This window comes from Halyomorpha halys, unplaced genomic scaffold (assembly GCF_000696795.3).
Source record: "Halyomorpha halys isolate HHAL.00 unplaced genomic scaffold, Hhal_1.1 Scaffold41.1, whole genome shotgun sequence".
In the NCBI taxonomy this organism is placed as follows: domain Eukaryota; kingdom Metazoa; phylum Arthropoda; class Insecta; order Hemiptera; family Pentatomidae; genus Halyomorpha; species Halyomorpha halys.
The window spans coordinates 1,280,347-1,290,592 of record NW_027115338.1 but is presented as its reverse complement, the minus strand read 5'-3'; the positions used below and the strand labels follow the sequence as shown (position 1 = coordinate 1,290,592).

At 31.3% G+C, this 10,246-nt stretch overlaps 1 protein-coding gene across 10 annotated transcripts in view; it reads left to right on the top strand.

Moving 5' to 3' along the window:
* The window catches only part of LOC106688163 (calcitonin gene-related peptide type 1 receptor), a 564,568-nt gene that overhangs the window by 54,324 nt on the left and 499,998 nt on the right, over positions 1-10,246 (top strand). The gene's annotated exons all lie outside the window — the stretch shown is intronic.

The following is a 10,246-nucleotide window of genomic DNA, read 5'->3' as shown; positions in this document are numbered from 1 at the left end:
GATTACCTGACGAAAGATACTTCCTATAGAAAATATTTGCCTTATCATCCAAAGGCATAAAAATGTATGTACATTAATTAACCAGAACTATTAAGTAAATAGAAAATCAATGGTCATAAGCATAGTCTTCAATAAATACGAAAATGATCGGATTAAAAACTCCGTTAATTATTACACCATGATTTATGATTTCCAAATAACACCGTAGTAATAAAAAAAATTCAAAAATGATTGTTTTAATTAGCCTTTATTGTATTGATTATTATGTGATTTGTATTTTTCTTCTGTATTGGAAAGTGATGGAGTTATGAGCTAAGTCTTCTAACGATATTGAAAAAAAAAGTAATTGATGGTGATTTCAAGTTTCGAACATCATCCTGGTATAATCTGTGTCGTATTTACAAAAAAAAAAAAGCTTTTGTTATTGAAACCACGAAGGGGTAAAAACTGAATTTTTTTATTTTTAATTAAAATAAAATTATTGGATATTACGTAACTTGAAACGTTAATTGGGTTTTGCATGAATAAATGTCATTTTAAAATTAAAACTTTATAACCTTTGTTTGGAAGCAAACAACCAAAATTAATATAATAACGTTTGGTTTTAAAAAATATTGTCAAAACATTGAAGGGAAGAGCTGCCTTCAGTCTTTTTAGTTTGTAAATATGAGATTTATATAAACACATGAGTCGGTGAGAAAGAATCAGGTTTAAGTCATAATTTTGGGGTAAGTTTTTTTTTTTGGCTTTCTACCTGTGCCTGACCAAAATTCAAGCTTTAGTATTGACAAAATTTTTGACTCATCAATAATTATTAATAATCTATACAGATTATTTTGCTGGGCAATGTTTCTTTTTTGGAATCAGTGGACCTCAAAACATGTATTTCTATCAAAATTTAGAATTCACAATTGAAATTTTTCACGATCGTAATACTTTCACTAACTTATATATTACATAAATAAGTAAGTGGGTGTAGTAAGTTTCTTGGTAGAACTATCCGCTTCGAAATAGATTCCAAGGACTTGTGAGGAAATTAGAAATTTGAGAGACGTAAAACTTGTAGAACTTTGAAGTTTTATGACTTGGAGTGGATTAAGATAGGTTTTAAGCCGATCTACGGACTGGGAACTTATTTTACATAAGTATTGAACTCTTTTGTGAAAGGTATCGAGTTTGGGCTCAGCCAATGCGAGCTATTAGAAAAGTAATAAAAAGATTTTCGGTATTTGTTTGATGCTTGATATACATGATTTTCAGAAATAGAGGACTGACACGTTCTGGAAGTCACATTTACATTTTATTGTTTTGTTTTTTTAGCCAGCAAATGTACGTCGTTTCGCTCATGTAAAAAAAAAAAAACGCATATAATTGCTTATGATAATCTTATCAATTAAGATAATTAGTCATAAATTGATTTTTAGCATAAATATTTTAGTTTAATTATGTTAAATATAAAACGAAATTATAAAATATATTGATGTAAATTTTAATTTAATTTGTGAATAATATTGATTTTTTTTAATCGGAATTCAGTTAAATGATTAATATTAACAATACGGGAGGATTTTTTGTTTAGACCCTCCTTTGTTTACGGTTTGGCAATATATGAATTAGTGTGTATAACCTTTAACCGTTGTACCGGAAAGTGTTTGAAGTACACCCTCCCATACGACCTTTTCCAACTGAAATAGAATTTTTTTTATAACTATAAATATCTGCTGTACCGAGTCATCTGAGAATAACAACATATTCACACAGCAGCTGGGTCCATGGCACTTCGCTCGGCAATGTTATGTTGAGATCATTAACTGATATACTCAGAGTATTTACCGCTGTGTAATTATTATGAGCTCATTTAAATTGATCATTCTCTCATTTTCTCATGTCCCACTCTTACGAAAAACTCCCAATAATTTATGAATCCCTACAGTTTCACCCAAAACCTTGCTAATGCTGAATATCTGCTCTACAGTTCACCTAATTTTTAGTAATCTAAACCTAAGTCCGTGTACGATTTTGAAATCAAACGAAATTTTACACCATACAAAACTAAAATTTACTCTGACATTACTAAGACTGTACACGAAACGTAGTAGTGGTTTAGGGCCCTAGAAACTACACGAAATAGAACAAACCGCATATAAATTAACAAATAAAAACCCGAGATAAAAAATGAAACTTTCAATGAATTTTTTTTTAAACTATGTTTTCTCTCTAAAATCATTTTAAACAGTCATCAGTTCCCGGTTTAGTTTCAGTTTTGGTCAAACTGTCAGTTTTTTTTATGTGTAAATAGTGTGTAAAGGAGAACAGAAACAGAGGCTGTGAACTAATGGGATGGCTAGACCTATTTGTTTTATACTATTAGAATTCCTAGGTGCAAAGAAGTGTATCATGCCTAAGTCTGTTCGCTCACGTCAGTCTTCTTAATTTTTTTTACAGATATATACAACAGTCTTTGTGTCCCTGGATCATGATTTTGTTGTCGAGTTCATTGAAATTCACTAAAGTCCACCGTGTTTGTGTAACATTGACGCACGCCATTACAAAGCTAACGTAAGCGTAACGTAAGTTATCTACTCTCTCCTATTAAAGAAATACTAAGGCTGCAAAGGCTAAAAAAGGGATATAATGAAATTGATACAGGTCTACATCGACTAGGGTATACAGTGAGAACTGAACGGATCGAGTAAAATCGGGAATTCATTCCTGTCGAACTAAAATGAAACTGAAATGGGAACAGGTATGAATCTCTAAAAGAATCTTTAGAGTATTAAATCTAAAATGCATTAACATGGGCTGAAAGAGAATGAATTCAGCTGTCTAACAGTTATAGTGACGTGATTTGATTAATTGTATTATTGATTAGATTTGAATAAAATTGTAAGGAATTATAAATGTTTTTAATGAACTCAGAACACTGGCCGAAATAAATGTATGAACTAAAAATCAAGTCGAATTTTGAAATTTTTATTTTTGTAAAAATTTATACTTCAGAGTTTTAACTAACTAATCTGACTAGATTTTTTTTTTAAATCCTAGGCCTACTTTAATCGAAGTGCCTTAGTTTTTTGAAATTTTGTATTGCAAAATTAAACTCATTTAATACATATTCATTTCATCAGAAATCTTTTCTTTTAGGTTAGAAGAGAAAAAAAGATCGACATATCATAAAATAAATAATCTCTAAATTCATACACAGGAAAGACAAAAAATGAAACTTTCAATAATTGTTGTAACTACTTGAAATATTTTTTTCTCGTCTCCTAAGGCGAATGGGGCAACAACCCTCAAACATGTTTAAAATATTTGTTGACCAAGTAACAACAAAAAATTATTTGATTGAAAATGGTTTTCCAACATACGGAGCCTCCTCCCCACGTTAGCAATATTAACTCCGGCTTTGATGTTGCAGTAGAGTGAGTAGAGCTTCCAGGTCCTATCAACGTAATTATCGAGATAATCATGCTTACCTACCTCTGTTGATATATACAAATATAATGGCTTACCCTATCGAAATTTCTTAGAGTAGATTCCTTTTTAAATTAAGTTTAAAACAGAAATTAGTTTACGTTAAACAAGAAACATTTAAACGAATATCAGAAAAGATATATAAAAACCAAGCACTATTCAATTGTAATTTCATTTATTATAGATCCATGAAACGAAAAGAAGATAAATGGTATTCACAATGTTTTTCTTATATATTTTATTACAATGCTTATTGCTTAGTGGTATTGATTTATAAAAAAAACAGAACTCTCTTAGAATGAAGGTGAGGACAAAGCGGAGTCTTCACAATCAGCGAGCGCACATAATCCAAGTAATGGTTCTATTTTAGCACCTGTATTATTTGGATTAGATTTACGAGTAAACATTTACGTAATACATATACTTATTTATGTAAATATGACCACCCATATTTTTTCAGCTTTTCTAAATATTACTGCTACTAAACACTGTTTTTATTGCTAATGATAATCAAACATAGTCATAATAATAATCTTTATTTATTCTGGGATTTATCCCTTTAGAATAACATACAAGCGTCAAAATTAGGCTTTAGAGCCTTGGAGTGAAATACAAAATAAAAATGATATTATAAAACTTCATAAAATATAAGAAAATAATGAATTAATAATAATTAACAGAATATATAAAATAAGAATTGAACAAATAAAGTAAAACCATGTATCATATAAAACAAAAGATGACAACCACTTCCGATAATAAGTAATAGAAAAAAAATGATAAAAATCAAATATAATTGAACTAAAAATAATAAATGGAAAGATACAATTTCTGCTAATATATATATTTACAAGAATAAACACAAATCTGAGACATTAACTATAGAAAATATATAAACCTTGTTTGAAACTTTCAATTGTTATTCTTCCGGAATTGGTTGGACAGAAGGTGGTCGAATATACGGGATTTGAAGATTGGAAGGGTATTAGAACTGCGAATGAAAGAGGGAATAGAATTCCATAGGGATGAGGAACGGGTGAGGAAAGATCTATCAAAGGCTGTGGTTCGATGGGCAGTTACATAAAAGTCTGAAGTCCGTGAGCGGGTATTGCGGGAAAGCACTGAGGATTTAAATTGAAGGATATCAGAGATGTAGGATGGACGGCGGGATTGGATAACTTGGTAAAGGAAGGAAGCAAGAAAATATTTACGACGGAAGGAGTGGTAAAGCCACTTCAATTCTTCATAAAATCGGGTGACAGAGGCGTCCCTGGACACCCCAAAGACACACCTGTAAACCACACAGCAATAATCAAAGTGGGGGAATATTAAGAAAGTAACAAGGAGCCTACAGGTTTCAAAAGGAAGTAGGTGACGAAGATAATTTAAACGCTTTACGACGGGAAATATCGTTTTTCCAGGAGAGAGTTTGGTTTATAGTGATACCAAGGTTTTTAACGTATAGTCATAGTGTATTATGTATTGTTAAACGAATTATAAATCTATTTCAAATGTATTCAGTTTTAATCCTAGTATTTTAAGCTCACAGCAATAATGCGTGTAAATATTTTCCTATGACTCGGTCAAAAACTGTGATAAAAATCAAATTTTCCTTCTATTTCTTCACACCTCGAATTCTCTTGCCTCTCAAAGCCTGGCTCACCAGGCAGATCTCCAGTTGGTCCCTATGTAAATCAGGATCTGCTAAAAGAAAAAAAGGGAGATAAATCTACATTTGATCCATAAAGATTTACAAAAGGGCTTTTGGAAAGAAAAATATTTTATTTTTACACATGGTTCCTCATTTATCTATAATATCATACATTGCCCACTGAAGAATATAGTATGTGCATTGACACTTCTCAGCATACAGGTAGATGACTGAATCCTTAGCTGTCATTACTTTCTTCAGATAGTAATCAACAGCTTACAAGTAGAGTTGCTATTTTTAGTTTATTTTGTTTGATAAAGTTGTAGTGGGTGCAATGTTTCATTTAGATAGTAATGAAAACAATAAAATAATCAAGTTCGATTTTTTAAAATAATTTATCTATTAAAAAGCTAAAACTATATTGAAACTCACCCGTGAGATGACAGTTGTAGTTAATATAACTTTTCAGTCACTTGTGAAGAAACTATTCAATGGTAACACTCCAATTATTAGGGGTATTCATGAAATGCTAAATGTTATAAGTACAGGATTATGAGCTGCACAATTTAAAGTCCATGTTATATGCTAAATACAGAAAACCTCCGAGCAGATTCTGCAACTTTGTAAGCTTTCCTCTCAAAGCCTTCTAGCATTTCATTATTTTTATCCTTGACTTTATTTGAGTTTTAAAAACGTCTTGAATAAAAACAACAGATATCAACACCGACAACACGAAAACAGACAAAATGGTGTAAAGCTCAGATATCTGTTTCGGGACGTAATTCTCTAATTAGCAGACCTATCAACAGATTCATATATTTAATAATATAACATGTTAAATTTTATATCGTCTTATCATGCTAATAAATATATATCTAAGTATTTAGGGAGAAATATATGTATATTTTTTGTCATGGAAGAATATAATGAGAAGAGTGTTCGCATTTTGGCAGAGCCATGTTTTATGCTTGATAGTTTTATTATCACTTTATAGATGATCAAATTATTAATTGAAGGTAATTAAAAGCGTTTATAAAGTAACCTGGACGATATATCAACATATTCACGTCAGTGATTTATCCAGATATACAAAATAATTTATTTCTTGAGATAGGTAAAGGAATTGACACATAACTAAAACATGCTTGAAGCTAAGATTTATTATAGCGTTTTACGATACTTTATTTAAAGAAAAAAATCAATTTTCACCAGATGACATGATATTTTATCATGACCTAAAGTTAAAAAAAAGGATTTACGCGATTGCTGCTGAAGGGTCAGGTACAAGTACTAAACAGAATTAAGACTCATCATCAATAACACATTACAATAAAATTATTACAGTTTTAACAAAACATTACATTCAGACATAGACGTAGTCATCGAGTGCTTCATATAAAAGGTTTAATGATAAACTTCTAAAGACATACCAACAAAGTAATAAAAAAATGTTACCAGAATACACATGCTTCAAAATACACGAATAAAGCTAAAAATGAATTGGAGAAGAGATCTGGTAGGGTAAAATATTATTAAAATTCCAATTTGCACTATGTTTTGATGATTTCTGATCTCCTGACATTGCATCAACCAATAGTACAGTTTTGTCAAAAAGGTTGATATATAAAAAAAAAAAGACGTATGTATTCTGGTGGCATTAACTTGGCTAGTGCACACTTCAATGATACGCTGCGCTCAGGTCAATTAGATTCTAAATTATCATTTTAGGGATAATTTGGGAATGTTGTTAATTTAAATAGAAAGAAGGTAAATAGTGACTTTGATTGTGACAGTTACATCTTGCAGTAGGTGAATCCGATTTATACTCAAAGCGGTGGTCAAAAATAACCGTTCTGTTTGATAAATGGACTGGAGAGCCCTGCCGTAACATATGTTGTTACACAGACCAAATCAGGGCCAAGCTACGTAATCTCGTAGATTGTTAATATTAATTACAAGCGTGTAGGCGAGACCCGCCGGGAATACGAGGTGATGTTAATTGCCGTGGCCAAACGGGGAAAGAGATATATGAGCCAATATAGTGGAGGGAGCTGCTTGCTCTTGGATTGGACCTCACTATTGCTCCCCTTACCGGCCAATAATTGGTTTGTTCATTATGTTGACTTACTGGCCTGTTTGTCTTAGTTCTGTTTGCGGGTTTACGGACGCTCATATAGGTTATCTGCGTGTGGCTTGTTCTGCTCAGGGGAAGGCTATGCAAGCTTATATTGGAATTTCTCCAAGAGTCAATGGTTTTATGAGGTTCAAATGTATAGTATATTTTCAATAGAATTGCTATACAGAAGAGCAGATTAGTAGAACGAATTTAATTGCGTTTTAAAAAAATTCATTGTTTCCGAAGATTTGAAATAGCTAGAGACTTGGATAGCTAAGAATGCGTTGTATTGAGGTTTGCTGTCTCATTTTTTGATTGTGTGGAATTAAACGTCAAAAGATGTATTGAACAGTGAAAAAGAAAATTATTATCTGCCATAGTGCCTTACCACACACCAATCGCCTATCTTAATGAAATACTACTACTATTGAATACATTATATATTAGGGAGTAGTATTGGGTAATATAATCCTCAACGCTACGTAAATGAACTGAGTATTTATTTACTATTTATATACCCATTAATTGAAAGGTATTAATGGCTATGTGGTGGCCCTTGCAGGCATTACTAGAGCTATTACAGCCCTGGCTGGCAACACTTAGAGTTATGACAGCCCTTGCTGGCAACATTCAAAGTTGGGCAAATATTATTCGATAGGCGAAAGACAAATACTTTTGTATTCGGGAATTTTCTACTAGAATAATCAATTATTCGTACAAAAAAATATGATTAACCATCCGAATACTTTTGTATTCGTCATTATTTTAGGCGAATAATAAATTACTCGAGCGAAACAATTCGAATAACCATTTGAAATCGTCAATTTTATAGACGAATAATCTCTTATTCTAAGAAATTAAATGATTAACCATCCGAATACATCTGTACACGAATACTAGTAAAGACGACATTTTTGTCTTATAGCGGTATTATATTTTATGATCACATTTTGATTTATATTTTATTATATTATACACATTTATGATGGATGGATTAAATTTAACTTTTCTGATTTCTAACATATAAGGGTCCATTTTTAAGTATCGGGATATGCAGAATATGAAAATGTTGAAAAAGAACCCTAATATATTACCAATCAGAAAAGTTGAAATAAATCGATACGCGATCCTGAAGTCAAGAGCATTTTCGTTTTCTACTCGTCTGAAAATGTATAAGGGTACCCTAAAATCCTAAAAAATAAACGAAATTAAAAAAAAATCTATTTATTATTCGAATAATATTGTATTCGAATAATTTTATATTCGAATAATTTTTCATTCTACTAACTTTTTATTCGTTATTTATTAAATTTTGTATTTTTATTGGAATAAAAATGAATTTGTCTCTCGTCAATAGAATACAAACTTCGAATAAAAATGTATTCGTCTTTCGTCAATCGAATACTTTTTGCACAACTTTGTGTATGCAAAACTGATGTTAAAATTTATTAGAGTTACCCCTCACTTTGTTATACCATACGTGTGCCGATTTAGGTACTAATAAAGCTTCAGCTTATTAATCAACATTTCGTATTCCTTCAGGGTGAATACCAATAAGATACCATAAATAATACAATACAGTTTGGGAATTTTTTAGATTACGAAGATGCACCTACTGGTACTGGTACTGGTATTTGGTGGGGGGAACAAGTCCGGCAAGTGGGCCTAGTGGTCCATTTTACAAACCCACGGCGGCTACCTAGATAGGACTAACCAAGATAGGGGTGTCAAGATTCATTCTTCGGGACCGCCGAAAAATGAATGTTTAACTGCCCCAGGTGGGAATCGAACCCACAACGTTCTGAACCGAGCGCTCTGGGACCTGCGCCCCAACCCGCACGGCCGTCACGTCCCTAAGATGCACCTAAGTTGAACTTAGCTCCTTTATCTCAACATGTTCTGGTATCATGTCAAATAAGTGTAATTCTGAATATACAAAATGTTTTAATAAACGAAACTATCTTATATGGATTTTTTTTTTCCTAATGCTTCATTAAAAAAACAAAACAAAAAAAAAACAGAGTACTTGAAAATATTTACCTAAAAAACGTATCAAAACGGGTTTTATATAAAATATAAAAATATAACTTACATGGTTTTATTTAATATACCTTATACTTATAAGGTAAAGAGAAAACAAAATGAACGTCTCTAATTACTATGTCGCTTGCAATCGTTCTAATTCTTTCTTTGAATCAAAGAAAAAATATTCCAGGGCCTACCCTGTTTTCTTCGAATTCCTCTTCGAAAACTTCAGACGCGCTTAGGCTGTTAGATATGATAGTACAAGAGCCCAAGAGGAAAAAAAAAGGCAATTATCTCACCTTAATTTTTGATTATTTTAATGATAGCTATGTATAATTAATAGTCAAAATTGATGAGTCTGCCAAGTATAGGTAGGGAGAATAAAAAATGGCGGCTGTTTCAAAGCGACAAAAAAACTAATTTTTCATTCGGAGCTTTATATCATAAAAACTAGGAACAACACCAGAAAACCTAAGTGAACCTCATTTAAAGAATATTAAATTTGCTGAAATATGAGCCCTAATAGAGTTATCTACGTTAAACAGTTTTTGAGATATAGCTTTTTAAAAAGCAACATATCATAAAAATGTATGGCACGTACTGAAATTTATATCTCAAAAACCATTTGACGTACAGATGTCTATTAGCACTCCAATTAAAGCTAGTTTAATGAGCTATAAAGTAGTATATGATGTTTATCTTCGTATGAGTAATAGTTTCATGAAATTTGCTAAAATATATTGATTTATAGTTCTTCGGACAAATTTTCATTTTCCAAATTTATGTGAATATCATAAAAACTACTACCCCTACGAAGATAAGTGTCATAAACTACTTTATAATAAGTTAAATTTCCTTTATCTTGAGTGCTGGCAGACATATGTGCGTCTTATGAATCTGGAGATATATTTTTTCAAAAATCCAACATTTTATACAATCTAATAGAAATTAATATTTTTTGAGTTTATTTTGTCAAATAT